At 41.8% G+C, this 16953-nt stretch overlaps 2 protein-coding genes across 3 annotated transcripts in view; both read left to right on the forward strand.

Moving 5' to 3' along the window:
- SH3RF3 (SH3 domain containing ring finger 3) overlaps positions 1–16953 on the forward strand; it is a 322774-nt gene that overhangs the window by 584 nt on the left and 305237 nt on the right. The window lies entirely within an intron of this gene.
- Positions 1–16953, forward strand: part of LOC146768767 (uncharacterized) — a 127866-nt gene continuing 110913 nt past the window's right edge. Inside the window, exon 1 of the mRNA XM_085558364.1 lies at positions 1–16953. This exon is cut by the window's right edge and continues 106274 nt beyond it. The gene's annotated coding sequence lies outside the window, so the exon portion shown is untranslated.

Raw genomic sequence — 16953 nt, forward strand, 5'->3', positions numbered from 1 at the left:
CCGCGGGCACCGCCGTGAGCCTGCCCCGCACTTGCGGCCCGCTCTTGTCGTAGCTCCCCCGGTCTAAGGACGGGAGGCTCGGACGGGGATGCCCTCAAAGTACTCTGGGCGGCGGGAGCGGCCGGGACCGCCCCGGGACACCCCCTTTGGGTGGATTTATACCGGCTGCGGGGCAGCTGCTGCACCGGCGGGACCCGGGGCTGCCCCGGTGTAGAAGAGCCGGACGTGGAGTTGTGAGCCACAGAATGCCTCGAAAGCGCTCTTAGCCGGGCTGCGCCAGGTGCCTGTCAGGTGCGGGCAGAGCCGGCTCCCACCCTCCCGCTGCCTGCCGGGGGAGGCTCTGATCGCATCGCCCGGCCGGTCCGAGCCCGGCGTGTTCCTCCAGCCCTGGAATTCTCCCGGGCGCCGCCGGTGCTGCTACCACCCCACAGAGCCCTCCTGACAGGGACGGAGCGGGGTTTGAAGCTGAAGCTTCCCCTCTCAAGGGAACGTAATTTCATTTTTATGTATAAGGTGTGTGATTTATCGAAGGCGAGTACTGCAGCGTGTGCATTTATTTGTTGAACTCTTCAATCCAGTGCCCCATCTTGTGCCCTTTAAAGTCCATGACAAGGGTTTCATTGGCTCGAATGGGACAAGATCAGTTCCTTCCACTTTTCTGTGTTGCTCTTTCATGCGATCTGAAAATTTACTGTTGGACCTCGTCAGGAAACTTGGGAATTGAGACAGTCTTAAAACTGTGAACTTAATCTCACTTTTAATGTCATATATATGCTTCATATGTTTAATTGTCTTTGACTTTTTAATGAAATGCACTTGAGCTGTAGTTTAGTGTACAGGTTTTTGATTTTAAAAGGTCAATGTAGAGATTCCTTGTGAAGTGGTATTGCTATAGTAAATGTTTCAATTAATTAATTTAATTTTTCTTTTTCCTGAAAAAAAGGGAATCAACCCGTACGGCTGTTTTGAAGTTTTCCATACAGGAAATGATGGCAAATGCCACACATTGTTCTGTAAAATTCTGTCCAGGAGTTGGAATTGAAATATGCTAGGTAGTATTTCTGGAAGGGTAGATCCTTTATTATTGAGCTGTAGTCTTTAATGAGACTCAGGTACTTAATAATGACTTGTCCAATTTAAAGAAGAAAAGCAATGGAATTCTGCCTTCTGCTTTTTTTCCTCGTTTTTCAACCAGGCTTAATGCTGCAGCTTTGTCACAGCAGACAACCTCTGTCTTCTTAGTTTCACCATTATAGAAAGGGAAGTTTGCATTCATTAGGTAAGGTGCAATATCTCATGGTCTGGTTTGAAGTCCAGGCAGGCAGTCTCCTGTGGGAGGCAGGGTCTGCTGATTACACCTGCAGTGTTTGTGTTGGAGGGGCAGGGTCTTGCACCCTCACTAGGCTTTTGTGACCATCCAACAAGAAGACAATCTCTGGTTATGAAATATTTAAGTCCTAGTCAAGTTTGCATATTACAGTGGTGTGCATATGTAATAAAATGCTTGATGGGGAAAGCTATTCGCAAATTTTTAGGGAAATTGAATTTTCATTATTTTACCATAAATTGTCAGGCTTTTAAAAGGTTGCTTCCCTAGCCATTATTGCAGATATTATGTAGTAAATAAAAGCACGTTGCATTTTATAATTTTTTGTCTTTGATTGCATAGCACTTTGGTGAGCGTTGGCAATTCTGTTGTCCATTTCTGTGAGGGTTGTTACCCATCTGAATTTGACAGAAAGCAAAATTACATTACTTGAGAATCACGTTTTGGCTATTACAGTTAACAACTGCGATCCTTTTCCCTTTGCTGGGGTTAATGGGTAATTCTGGGGCAGTGGGTCTGCTGGGACAGAGTGGGTCTGTGGAAGTGTTTGCTTGGCCTTTTGACTGATGGCACAATTTTATCCTGGAAATCAATGCAGTGTGCTTGATCCTTACAAGGTTCATTACAGTGAAAGAAAGTCTGAACTAATCTGCTTTTAAAAAAAACAGCAGGGGAGAATAATCCTCCTTGGAGCTGCTGATACAGCTGATTGCTGAGCAGTCCTGGAGACAAGAGCGCAGAACCTCTCTCTGTACTAAACAATAGATGGTACAATCCAGGCTAGAATCAAGCTTTTTGAGGCTGATACGGAAGAGAAGAATTACACCCCTTTCTCTCTTGCATTGGTCTTTGACAGCTCAGCTGCCTTGAAAAAAGCAGAAGTGATTCTTTGTGATACATATATTTCAGAAATGCTGTAGATTTGCTGCCTGAGGCTTAAATGCAAATTACACTATTTTACTAATTATTACCTTTCATTTTAGATAATGCAGTATATAAAATAGGACATATCATTACGGGCTTTTTGGTTAGGAAGGAAACTGCTGATTGTGAAGTGTAATGGCAGAGAGCCAAAGTCACTTCTATCAGACTTCAATCTTGCCCGGTTCCTTGGACCGATATGTTAGAATCACACCAGGGATCTGTTTCTGTGAGAGTTTTAATTAACCTTAGAAGACAGTGCAGGGTCAGCCTCTTTGTTGCTATCATGCCTGTATTTTGCTTCTGCAGCTTATACTTCGGAGAAATTTCTTTGCATAGATGCTATTTTCTGAAATCAACACATGTTGTTTATCTCGTGGGCAAATCTCTGTGAGGTTTGTATTTCTTTATCAGGTCTCTGGCCTTTCTTTTTCCTTAGTTTGTCGCAGACTTGGTCTGTACAGACTGCTGAAAGCCAGTGTAAGAGGAGCTGAGCTGGGGGTGAACTGGCACTGGTGCTGTTTCTAAAGTTGTCCAAGACTATTCTTCAGAAACGTTCCTGAAATCCTGTAGGTGTTTGGAGATATGTGGTACACATCTTCAGTATGAGAGATGTGGAAGTGGCACATACCTACAAATACATGATTGAACAATATTTGTGATTATATCAGTATATAATGGTGTAACCCAATGCCTCTGCTTCAGCCTGTAAAAAAAACAAAACCAAAAAAAATTCAACAGTCCTGTTCTAAATGATATTGCATATTTTGAGATGTTCACATTAAAGCTGTTTAAATGCAGAGTATGGTATTATAAAAGGGAACTACTGCTGAAAGAGCACACTGGAAGAATGAAGGAAAGGAAATCCAACAACTGTGTGCCCACCCGCTCTGGGAATAGACAGGAGGCTAAGAGTGGTTTATAATGGTAGGCACATTACTCACAAGGTTATAATTTATTGGCTCCTCCGTTTCCATTACCACTGACGAATTGCTTGGGGAATTCAGGTTCTGTCAAAGTAAATGGCTCCCTTAGATTGTTGAGGCATTATGGTAAATCTGCTTTCTTTACTGAGTGTGGAATTTGGGGGCTTTTTTTAACAATTATTGCAGTTCATCACTTAAATTTTCTTCAGGAGTTCTTGAGATCTAATAGCCAGCTAAGTGCATGAAGTCTTTAGTAATTTCCTCCCAAACCAGGCATCCTCCACTCCAGGTGCAAGTCTTATTGCTTATTTGCTCATAATTCAAACTGAGAACAACATTTGCATGAAAAAGAAACAACCTAGTAAAACAAAACATGTCCTCTTTCCCAGAAGAGAGAACATGGCTGAAGTGATGGATAGGGATGTGGTGTCTTACCAGATAGGTTGTAGGTACTGGTGAAGAGTAAGATGTGCACATAAGGAAAATGATGTGTCAGCGTGCCTGAGCAAAGTGACGGATGGGCTGCACTCCCATGTTGCATGGGATGCATCTCATGTGTGTCAGCTTTGCAGAGCTATTTCTCTGTTTCAGGAGGAAGGCTGCCATTTCCTAGCCCTTGGCTTCATGCAAGTTTTGTAGGCAAAGGGAACAGCATTAATTTGCTAAATAAGCTTTTCAGCTATTCCGTAGGAATTCTCCAAAAGGGACATTCTGTCACTTTTTAAAGAGTTCTTCCTCATCCTAGCCTGGATACTGTGGATTAAAGGACCAGACCTCACAGTATTTCTCCACTCCCCTGTTTCTTTCCTTTTTGGTTACGTTGTCTATCAGGTGAAGATCCCACCCTGGGTTACACAAAAGGAAGCAGATGGAGTCTGGTGTTTATATGCATTTATATATATTATAGCAGGAGAGGATTGTGTAGGGGACACGCTTTGTCTTGGGGAGAGGGTAGTCTTCAGCTTGCCTTTTTAATGGTCAGGCTTGCACAGACTGGAGTGCTGTTCAGCAGTGTGCCATGTACATAAACCCAGGGACTTACCTTACTTTTGTTAATTCTCTTTGATTTATTTGCTTCTGATGCTGTCGTTTCACTGATCAGCACTTGAACTTTGTCATAAAGCCATCCAAAAAGGAGTGATGTTCCACATGTCAAAGGCTCTGATCTTGAGGATTTCCTTTTTGTCTGGCAGATGGCTAAAAATGTGTTTTGACACAGGAGATTAACTACCATACTAAAGGGTATTGTGAAAAATATAGCCAGAAGTATTTAAAACCCCAGCAGCTGAAGCTGTTTCCACAGAAATGAGTGAGCAAAGGAGAAGAGATTGCTGAGGGGCTGTGTCAGAAAAATTCATCATTCACTGAGCACTTGGACTTTCCAGAAAATGTGCCATTTGCAGGTGTCATCTTTACATCTGTTATGTTTTCCAGAAACAGAGTATTTTTACTCATTATTTTTTCTGTGTGATGATGTTATTTTACTTGCAAACTAGAAAAATGTGTGATGGACCTAATGCGACCAAAGGGTGCCAGTGCTGACAGTGGACTTTTTCTTCTGAATTGGCTCAGTGGCTCAGTCACACCTAAAAAAGTTGTGGGACAGTGGAGAAGGCTTTGTGTCATTAGCCCCAAACCCTCCCTATCACATGTCAGTGTGACATGCCTCTGTAGGACTCCTCTTGATGTCAAATGTGAATGCTAAGTTTAATCCCTGCACGTCATCCTTCTGAATGATTCATGATGGATGCTGGTAACGTTTAGCATATGACACGGTTCTGTGTTTGGTAGCTGGTTACTCAAAGACAGATGGATAGGCTTGCTCAGCTCAACCCTAAAGATCTGCACATTTCAACCCTGGCAATTTTTGCCCAGCTGCCCTAAAGCTCTGTTGTGGTTTCAAGGCATTTGTAGAACATGGTCATTTGTGTCTATCAAGCTGCATGACCTTTCTGGGCTTTCACATTTCCCAGCTGGAAACCTGCCCCAGTAGCACTAGCCCACTCTCATGTGCTTCTTAATCTTCCAAAGGAAGCTGCCCTATTAACACAGAATTATTACTAGAGGAGCTAGGTTTTGGGAAAATTGAAAAGTGCTGGCTGTATACACTGAAGCTTTGCTGGCTGTTTTCGGCTGTTGTGTGGGGTTTGGCAGAGATGCTGCGCTTGGTTTGCGGGGAGCGTCGGCGCAGGGATGCAGCGACGTATGCTGCACATGGACTGTAATAGTACACTGTATTCCTTGTTTCTAATCTTATCACTTCATGTTCAGGCAGACTCCTGCTTCTGGCTGGGTGCCCAACAGGTCAGACAGGCTGCAGGCACTGGCTGGTGATGCTGGTTGCCTGTACCTGCAGGTCAGGGGGACGCTACACAAGGCTCCTTCTAGATGAAGCTGTGTCCACACGATCAATAAGTTGCCACATAAAGTGCTACAGCAATTTATTTATGCCATGGAGGGTTTCTTTCTCTGAGAAGGTATTTTCTTATTTTTTTTCTTCTGTCTCATAATTTTGGTTTAGTACTCCCATTAGAATTTCATCTTGAAAAGGCTGGGTAGTTCTTGAGTTTTTCACTGTTGACTTTATATGGTCCCCTCTAATTTCACTATTCTGTCCAATATTTCATGTTGTTTCTCTTAAAAAACAGTGCTTAAATTTCAGCTAAAAGCCATCGTTTACTCTTGTCCTTCAGTGACCCACCTGAAATATCTTCAGTTGTGAGATGACACTTTTTTTCAAATCTGTAGATCATTCTTTCTTAGAAGCCTTTCCTTAAGCTTCAGGAGGCATAATAACTAATATTTCACTCTGGTTAATGTCTTTAAGCATTGCAACATTGTAATTGATGACCTCTAGAGCACTGGACTCATTCAGTGTTGAGGGACTTCTACAGACCAAAACTAGTGGGGGTGAACACAGTTTCAGCTTTCCTGCATTCACTCATCACATATCAAGCTAAATTTTTGTAAACATGTTCAATGCAGTCCTTTTAAAATCTGATATTTTACAGCAGGTTTTCCCAATCTGCCATGAGCTGTCATGAGAAGAACCCAGGATTAGTTCTAATAGGACATGAGCGCCTGGACAAGGATAAACTACAGGATCTGAGAAAGTTGCATGACCTTGGCATTGCCCAGCTCCCACAGCAGCTGTGCTTCTGCAGCTGGGGAGGGAGTGATGGGGAAAATACAGTGCCAGCTGAAAGCTACCTATTTATCCCTAGTCTTGCACCAAAACAAGCTGCTCCTAATGACAGAAGCCTCTTGCTTGGAGCAGCCTGGTGCTTTGGCTGGAAAGTTACTGGTCTGACCATTTTGCACCACAAAAAAAGAAAAAAAAAAAAAGATAGAGATAATTAAAAAATGAGAAAAATTTGTTTCTGTGCATGATGCAGATGGGCCTGGGAACAGGTTCTCCCCATATACCAGCCCCATATCCTCTTTCTTTTGCTAATTTGGATTCCTCTGGCAGCTTGAGCCATGCCTTTTCCTGGCTGTATGGGGTGGTGGGGGGTTGCTGATGTACTAGTTTTACTCACTTGGCTCCATTACCGTCTTCCTCAGCAGTAATGTTAAACTTGTTACCTCCTCTTTGTGGGAAGTTTTGCTTATGTTGCTAGAGGATTGCTGAAAAACCTTTAAAAGTGTTTGAATAGCTTTAAAAAGAAAAACCCAGAGCATGCACCTAATAATTTAATCTAATTGTCTTTGTATGTAATTTGAATGGTTTTATTCCGTTAGACAGAACAAACATTAATTTAATGATGCATGTACATGAGATGGCTCTTAGGGGAAGAACAGAAGGAGAGAGTATTACTTTTGGTATTAAAAAGACATTTTGTTTTCAAAAGCAGAGAGAAAAATGTAAAACATCTGGAATCAAGAGCACTTTCTGACCAGTCTTTTGAGCATAAGTTCCATTGGTTCCACAGAACTTGCTGCTCAGTGATTGCTATCAGCTGGGGTGACCTGTGAACTGAGGTGATGGGCAGCTGAATATCTGCCCAAAGAAGCTGATGGAGCTCTTCGGGTGCCAGTGGAAGGACTCGTCACCTGGCACTGGGCTCAGTCTCTCACATCTGCAGGCCAGCTATTGAGGGGTTAAACAGTGAAAAACTTGCTTGGCTTTGTCTTACAACTGGTTTCTGGCACTTTCAAAGCATGGGTTGGCCCCTGCTGAAGTTTGGCTTCTTGTCCTGTCGGAGTGGTTGGGACTTTTGGTGTGACTGGTCTGTTTGCATGTGGTTGACCGAGGGCAGGGGTTTCCGAGGGACACAGATCCTCCTGAACAATTTAAAGCTATTTCTGCAGCAGGTCTCCATCTTGTCTCATTTTGGAAACAAGAGGGCTTTAGCTGTCTGGTTCACAGCACTGGGTGCCAGGAGAAGAAGGAAGGCTGCGGGATTTGCTAATTTAAAAAAGGGAGAGATGGAACTGTTTTCTTTCACCATGGTGTTTGCATAATATAATTTGACTCAGGAATGCTGAGGAATTTTTGTCCACTTGCAGTGGCAATGGGACAAAGGTGCAAAACCCTTTCCTGCTTTGTAGTATTCAGCCTCCTTTTTTTTTTCTTAGATACCTAAAGGATTTGTGGTAGGGAGGAATTCGTCCCTCATGTTGGCTGTCAACAGGAATATGATTTATCAGACAAGTGAAACTAATGCTGTATATGGTTAAGGAGTGCCTTTCTGTGCACAAAAATGGTATTTATGAGAAGAGATTGACTAAGAAGCAATGCTTAGAGTGTCTTTCCACTGCTACAGCAACAAGCACAAGAGTCTGATTATTCAGGCAAGTTAGCATTAATTTTTTTCCAAGTTTTTTTAAAATCTGATGCAAACGAATATGAATTTGCCATTGCTAATTTTAGAGTGGTCTGCTTGTATAAGATAACAAATCCCAGTTTTACTTTAAAGAGAAAGTATTTTAACAGAAGGCTGGCCAGATTTTTATCAAAATGCTAATGATCATTTCTCCTACAGTCTCGGTTATTTTCAGAGGGAGGACTAGAATAGATGCATAATCTGAATAATATTGATTTTAATATGTATTACTGTCTCATTAAGCTGTTACAGTCTTTCCCCTTCTGGACGAAGGTTCAATTAATTGCTGCAGTTGTATCTCTGAAGTGGGTTTAGGTGCAAGAAGCATAGAGGGAAAAGAGATTTAAAATGTTGACTGTGCAGTACTAGATGGACCTTTGGGTTAAGATATTACAGCCCTAACCAAATGAAGGGGGCACTGCTGTGTTTGATGTGCTGCCTCTTGATTGCCTTCCCTGCAACAGCTAAGGAGTCAGCCAAACACAGGCACTATCGTATTTACTTTCCTAAATGATCATTTCAGTAAATATTATTGAACATGTTTATTTGTGGATTACTTTCAGGCCAATTCCAATAAAAAACTCCTCTGTGACTTACTATAAAAAGACATGATTTTATAAATTTACTTTTTAATTTCTAAATTAATTTTGAAACAGCTTTAACAGCATTTAGTAGGCTGTCTCTTTACTGGCTGCCTTCATATGTGTTTTGAAATGCTTTTATTTCAGCTTGTACCAGGTTTACAATATTGTTGTTCTTATAAACAAATCAATATATTTTCATTTCCAATAACAGGAATAATTTATGAATTTGTAATTATTTTAATGCTGTGAAGTAGAAGGAATTAGAAGGAAGTAGAAGGAAGATTTTGTTTTGATTGACTTCAACTTACATTTAGTTGTCTGTAAACACTCAAATATAGGTATGTATACTATATATATTTATATCTATCTGTATATCTATCTCCCTGAATGTATATTTTCTTGTCAGGTTGGCCTGTTCCATGCATTCTTGTGTCCATATGTAATAAACTGTGCATTACTGTCAGACACAGGCGTGTGTTGTGTCACAGTTCAGTGGCTGGTCCGGCCACATCTCCGGCCACGTGCTTGTGGGGAGCCCCTGTTGCAGAGTACATGTCCTCGAGGGATCATAAGAGTGCACACACACAGCCTCCTGTTGCACCCCAAAACCACAGCCCTGTGCTTGTTGTGTGAGGGAGAAGGGATGTCCAGCAAGGGGTTGGCTGGAGAGGAGGAAGTGGAATGGGTCCCGATGTGCTGCAAGGCGCTCGTTCCTCGAGGATGCTGGGACAAGTTGTGACGGGCTCTTCTGATGCTCATTGCTGAGCCTCCTTGTAATTGCATGCTAAAAAAATGTCATGAGATGAGGCACAGAAATAGCACAGACTTTCCTGACAGAAGTGGGATCTGTAGCATGTTGAGTGGGCACGATGCATCCGTGCCGGGGCTCCTGCTGCTTGCCCAGCTCTGTGCAGGGAGGGTGCAACGCTGTGGAAGAGGCAGGCGAGGACATCTTTGTGTTCAGTCCAGAGCATCTTGCATTTCAGCCAAGAGCTTTTGTGTGGAGAGCCTCATTCTTTTGCATATGCTCTTTCTAAAACAAATCATAAACCCTCCTGGGAAAATAGAGTCATACACACACGTCATAAAATACAGTAAAATAGTAGCTGACAACCATGAGATGAAATTTTTTACTTATTCTCTTCTGCTGTGTAGGTAATCATAGTGTTAGATCTTAGTGGGGAACATCTGACTATTATATTTCACAGTCATGCAGCAATGTAAAATCTGAACCAATTACACCTTTTTAAAAATTAGTAAATTTTTTATAAAAGAAAAGCATGTTACCTTTGATCTATATTGCAGAAGAGAAAATCCATTTTTTCCTAGAGTTTTATCTGTTCTTTTGATAAACACAGGACTTCTTTTATGTGCAGTTAGTCTCACTTCTGTCTGAGTGTAAACTTCTATGATGGTTGCTACTGTTAAAAATAATTCAGCACATTTTAAAGAAGGGACTGTGGAGGTTTCATCATCTGTAATGATATTGTTCAGCCAGGGACATGTAATTTTCTGCTTCCTAAAAAACAAGAACTTAATGTCCAGGATTAAATGGCCATCTCCCCTTCATACCTAGCTTCTAAAATCAGGAAGCAAGTAGCTAAAGGGAAGGTTGGTGTTTTCCTCCCTTTGTCTTGTTAGCAGCACACTACAAGAAGTACAGAGGTGTTCAAGAGTCAGTTTCTTTCTTTCTTTCTTTTGCCAGTTTGCTTTCCAGTTTCTCCACTTGTAATGTTCATTTTATATGAATTTCATACTGCTGAAATCACTGTTGCTAAGAATTGGTTTTACCTGTTGTATTAAAAAACCACAAAACAACAAGATACAGCATTTAATTTGATGCCTTGTGCAGTGTGTAGAGAAGAGAGACAAGCCCTGTCTACCCCCATAAATGAGAGCAGGAAATAGGTTTGGTGCTTCAAGCACTGTGATTATCTGGAGGACTGGGGGGAGTTTGTTGTGCTTTTAATGCATCTCCTCTCCCAGTTGTTTCACCGACCTTTAAAAAGATACAAAAAATAGGAATACCAGAAGCAAAGTGCTTTGTTGGTAGTGGTAACAGAAGATCCAGCAAAGGATCTGTGTCATCGTGTCCTTCCTGTAGTGCTTTGCCACATTTGAAGACATCCAGCAGTCAGTAGTGTGCAGGAGCAGTCTGTCCAGGACCTGAGCTCTTGTTCTCCTGTCCTCGTTCTTCACATGAATTCTCGCTTTTCAGTGGGCTAGGGCACCTGCCTGTGCCGTCACTCCTGCTTGTTGAATTTTTAACCTCCCAAATTAGCACATCCTTTCTAGTCTATATTGCAGAACCCACCTTTCAGGATGAGCATTGTCACCTTTTTGTCTGTGTGAGGAGCTCAGAGAAGGACCCAGAAGATGAACTCCTTCAACATGAGTGATTAAGAGCTTCATGAGTCACTGGTGGTGCTAGTGGTCAGGGACCCTGGGAGAGGGGGATGCCTGGTGTAGCTCATGATAGAATGACTGTACCAAGTAGAATCATACTGAAAGGCAGCACAGGGCTGGGCAGAAGATGAGAGAGGAACATTTTGGAAGCTCAGTTTCCTGTGGGAGTAGAGCTTATGTGATAGCCTCATCTTAAAAATATGAGGGGCGTATTTAGGGAGAATTTGCCCTGACAGCATTGTAGGTTGGTTTTCAAGTGCAGTCAATAATAAGATTTGGAGACCACACTGAACTTTGTCTTTGTACCCCGTTCTCTGAGCTCAGAAACCTGTGCTGCACCAGTGACTTGATCAGCTGTTGCTGATGAGCACCTTCCTCATTGCTACAGCAAGAAAGGAGTTGCTGGGCTTGTGCTTTGTTGTTGTGCTTTGAATTTACACTCCCAAGACTCAGCCTGCTTTGACCAATCTTCACACAGGCTGCTTAGAAAACAGAGACAGGGGCAACAGTCTCTGGCCAGTGAACATGGGAGGAGAATTCAGGGTGTACAGAGGTGACAATAAAACGAGTACCGTACCGAGGAGAAGAGGGGATGTTGCCAATGGCTGGTGTTCTTCAGTTCTTTGTAGTTCTTTGTTCTTCATCAAATGAGGCTTAAAAATTCCAGGTGGTGTTCCATTTTTTCCAGCTTCCTTCATGTGTTTTGGCTTTTTGTTAGTTTGATTTTATACAAAATAGAAGTTTAAATTCTTCCTTTCTCAGGTGAAGAGATGAAAGGAAATTGCCTTAAGTTGCACTAGGAGAAGTTCAGATTAGATATTAGAAAAAAAAAATCACTGAAAGACTGGTTAGGCTTTGGAGTGAATGGAGTCATCATCTCTGGAAGTATTCAAGAGGCATCTGAATGTGTCACTTGGGAATATGGTTTAGGGGTTATTTTGGTGGTGCTGGGTGGATAATCTTGAAGGTTTCTTCTAACCTTGATGATTCTGTGATTCCCTCAGCAATACTCTTCATCTAATGAGTATTTTGTACGCTAGAATGCTGTCCTGCCAGAGAGGGTTTTCCTTTTTGGTCGTTTGAGAATTAATTCATCTGGTTATGAAAATTGTGGTGAAAGACAGGTGGTTTTTTTAGGATCTTGGATGTAGGAGAAGCGTATTTCCTTTATAATCTCCATAGTTATCATTTGGGAGACTTTTTTGTTGATGCAGGGACTGGGGTGAAAAAATTCTGAGCTCACAATTGAATTAAGAGACGGCAGGAAATAGGATAGATTTGAGGTTCCTCAACTGGTCTGATGCTTTTGATGAATATGTGCTTTTTTAATTGAGTCAGCTCATGAGTTTTGGGTAGTGACTTACCAGATCAGTGGTTCCTGTTCAGTGCTGGTGAAATAAATAGAAGTTAAACACTGATCACACACTGTGGTCAGCCTGCAGTTGTCTCATTAGTGTGTAAACTCAGAGCAATTGGCAGCAAGCAGATAAAGACCAGAATGAATGTCAGGTAAAACAGTAAAGGTTACTTCAGGGGGGTTTTTTGGTGGGTTTTTTCCCCCCTCCCCTGAAGAGTTTAAAAGAGCATTAAATGATGCCTCTATAGCAATATTTCATTTTTTTGATGTCAAGTAGTTGCAGCTCCAAGAGAGCAATAGTATGAGGAGATTCTGATCCTTGTAATGTTCAGTATCCTAGCTGTTCAGTAGCTTTGTCTGAGTGAGATTAAATATACACTCTTCTGGTTTTTGTGGCTTTTTTCAGTAATTAATGAAGGAATGTGAGTAATCTGCTACTTGACAGATCTGCTCTTTAGGACTCTGACTCTGTTTGGTGGGAGGTGTGAGAAATCACTACCATAGTAAGTAACAATATTGTAGCACCTCAGTAGAACCATTTTGGAGAGTGTTGCTGGAAGGCAATAGTGTCCTTCCTAGGAATAAAAGCTTGAGAAACATCATTCAAATAGCTTTGCTTCATTGACTTGGTGAAAATATTATTCAAGATAATGGTTTGCACAGATGGAGTTGTTGTGTTACTTCACTGTAGGTCTGTCAGGTGTTACTATTTTCTGCTCTGCATGCCATTAATAGATTTGCTTTTTCTTTCTTATTGTATTTTGTTTCTTTGCACATGCAAGAAGCAAAAGGAAACAATTTTGCCAGGAATAAAGATCTCACATGGAGGCTGTGTTCTTGTCAACATGTTCCCCATGGGTTCAGACCATGGAGGGGTTTGGTTCTGTTGGGGTGTAGGAGGATGTTTTCACTCAGGCTTGATGGGAGGTGACAGCTCTGTGCCCCTGTCACATCCCATGCTTCTAGTGGCCCTTGCTGCTTACATCTGCCTGGGCAGCAGCAGCTTAATGTCCCCATTGCCGTCTCCCCTTGACATTGTCTCTGACCCATTGCCATCACCCCTTGACATTGTCTCTGCCCCATTGCCATCACCCCTTTGTCCCAGGATCCTCTCTGTGTGGGGCAGCAGACAGCCTGTGGAGCAGATCTGTTTCTGAGCTTTGACACTCCCTATTCATTTTGCATGTGAGCAGCATTGGAGCAGAGATGGACCAAATGAATGGCTGATGTCCAAATGGAGATATGGACACCATGTGGCGTTCCTTAGGTTCTTTACTGGGACCAGTACTGTTCAGTATCTTTATTAATAACATAGACATAGGATTTGAGTTCACCCTCAGCAAACGTGCTGATGACCCAAGTGGTACCATTGATACTCTTGAGAGAAGGTGTGCCATCCAGGGGAACCATGGCAAGTTCAGCCAGGCCAGGTGCAAGGTGCTGCCCCTCTGGCAAGCACCACTATCACTACAGACCAGGGTACAAATGGACTGGGAACCACTCTGCCTAGAAAGACTTCAGGATACTGCTGCATGGAAAGCCAGGCATGAGCTGACCACATGTGCTCGCAGCCTGGAAGTTCAGATGTGTCCTGACCTGCACCCAAAGCAGCAGGGCCAGCAGATTGAGGGAGGTCATTCTACCCTACCTCACTCTCAATAGACCCCACCTTACAAGACATATGTAGACCTGTTAGAGTGGGTCCAGAGGAAGGCTGGAGCACTCTTGGCAAGACAGGCTGAGAGACTTGGGTTTGTTCAGCCTGAAGAAGAGAACATTCCAAGGAGACCTTATTACAGCCCTATGGTACCTAAAAGGGGCTTGCAAGACAGATGTATAGAGATTTTTTTCACCAGGGCCTGTAGTTACAGGACATGGGGTAACAGCTTTTAACTGGAAGAGGGTAGATTTAGATTAGATATAAGGAACAAATTCTTTGCTGTGAGGGCTGATGAGGCACTGGAACAGGTTTCCCTGAAAAGTTGTGGATGCCCCATCCCTGGAAGTGTTCAAGGCCAGATTAGATGGAGCCTGGAGCAATCTGGTCAGTAGGTGTCCCTGCCACTGGTAGTGGGGTTGGAACTAGATGATCTTTTGGGTCTCTTCCATCTCAAACTGTTCTGTGATTTTGTGACTCCATGACCAGAGAATGAGCACAGAAAAGAGGACGTGGCAGACACAGCTGTGACAGCAGCTCTCTGGCCACAGAGAGCAACACATAACTTTCCCAGGCCTTTCTGGGAAAGGCTGTGAGAAGATCAGAGAAAAGAACGAGAAACAATTCTTATCTTCACTTGCTGCACCTGTTATTGTGAACATGTGGAATGTTATGGAGATTTGTTTACCTAAGGGTGGTTTCTTAATTAGCCAATGGTGATGGTGTTTGGATGGATGGACCAATTAGCTCCAGGTGTATTGTTACTGTCTGTAAAAGCTATGGGTTTCTTAATAATGATATAATAAAGGCACTGATCAACCTGTGAATCATGGAGTCAATGCTAATTATTACCTGTCCATGGGCCCAATGCAGCGATGCACAACTATAGACAGTGAAAAGTAAATATTGCAGAATGCATCTGTATGTGTTTAATGAGGTTACAGCAGTTCGCATTTCTACCATTGCTTCTTTAAACATTGTGATGTAGTATGAAGATGCTACAAGGAAAATTGTATTTTTGTGCTGAAAGGTTTCTTTGGATGTAATGCTTCCAAATTGAATATAGAATTGAATAAAAATAGTCATTCTCTTATCTTTATTCCATCACAGCTTTGCTGGAGGAATTCCTCTGATTTGCAGAAAAAAATTATAGTGGAAAAATCATTTGACATTCATAACAAATATAGTCTCATCTTTAATGGATCGTTTATATTTTGCAATGGGTGTCCTTTCTGTGAGCAATAACAGTAAATTCTTGACCTTATGTTACAGTTTCCAGTTCTTCAATAAGTACAGGAATCTTTAGTTAGTGTTTCTTAACTCCATAGAATCCTTCATAGAAAGCAGTAAATATCAGTGCTTCCGTTGTGGATGAGAAGTTAAAGCACGGCCAGAGGGACCCACTACCAGCACGCAGAACCAGGGAATGATCACACGCCTCCAGACTTGGGCACTTGATTCACTCAAGCTCTTGTCATCATCCTCATGTTTGGAAGGAGTGTGACAGACATTTCACACGAGTTCCACTCCTTTGCTGTGTGCTACAGCTCTGTTTGGCTTATAGTCAAGTTTAGTTACTTTAGTTGCTGAAATTGTTTTCCTGTTCTATTTCCTAATATTAAATTGCTGTAAAATTAACTGGAAAAGTACTATTATGTACCCTCTTTCTTTCTTTTGTCTTCACATTCTGGGTTGGTTTTTTTTTTGTTTGCATATGTTTAGTTTTCCTTTATTTTCTCTTTTATTGCATCTGTGAAGCTTTTGTTCTCAATTTTCATGTCATTTGACATATGAGAGAAGCCAAATAAAATATTTCCCTTTTCTGCTTCAAGTTAAAAACCAGGTTTTATGCTGAACAATAACTGTATTACAAGGAAGCCTGATGTGCCCTCAGTGCCATTACAATATGCTGAATAAAAGGTAATTTAATGGAAACAGCGGAGTATTTGAAAGTTCACTGCATGAAAATTGGATTTTTGCCTTTTATTATTTACATTGCACCTTATTCATATTTAAGGCCACAGGGATTATCATCCTTCTTAATGGCTTTATTTAATAAAGACTTTGCATTTCACAGTATAGGATTGAGCACAGGCTTCAATCGGTTATCAGGATTTCAATTAACTAGCTTTAGCTTCAGCTGACCTATAAATCCTATAAATATATCTAAATAATTAATTTGCTTTCACTGGCTGATAGTGGCTACTTTTAAATACAGCTGTTATGTACTTAGCTGCTGAGTGGTACAACAATGCTCATAACTTGCTTTCATTATGATTCTAAAGATTACATATATCTATTAAAGTGACTGGCTAGGCCAGGGCTGGTCTCTCAATTTAAAAGACCTTGTAGAGGGGCTGCAGTTATGGCTGAGGACCATTGCAGCTGGGATGCAAGTGCACCTTGAATTTTGGAAGCAGAGGCTTGGAATGAGTAGATGTTATGGATCAACACATCCCTTAGCTGGACTGAATCATCCTCTGGCTGTGATTATGTATTTTGGAAACTAAGGGTTGGATGTAGTTGATTCCAGGGTGGAGGAGTGTTGATAAATACAGGAGACTGAATGAAATTCTGTTGCTCTTATATTTGAATTCTGTTACTCTTCACCTAAGAAGAGTCATACACCCATGTAATTTTGCAGTCAAGGTTGGGTGGTTTTTTTTTTTTTTTTTGAGCCACATTTAAATCTTGCTAAGCACAACAAATAATGATGTTAATTTTTTACTGCACCCTTTTGGGTATTGAGAGAGAGTGAAATTTGACTTTAAATGAGCATTATAAACAGACAGGCTTGAAAAGAAGTGCCTCAAAAGTACAGAGATAGGGTCTATCACTTCTATTTCCTCCTGTAAATTCACTCCCTGCTGATAAGGAATATCCTGAAATAAAGGATCATCCTTGTACCAAGCTCTGGGGGCAAAACAAGTACCAAATAATGACTTTGGT

The sequence above is a fragment of the Lonchura striata genome, chromosome 1, assembly GCF_050655825.1.
Source record: "Lonchura striata isolate lonStrDom1 chromosome 1, ASM5065582v1, whole genome shotgun sequence".
In the NCBI taxonomy this organism is placed as follows: domain Eukaryota; kingdom Metazoa; phylum Chordata; class Aves; order Passeriformes; family Estrildidae; genus Lonchura; species Lonchura striata.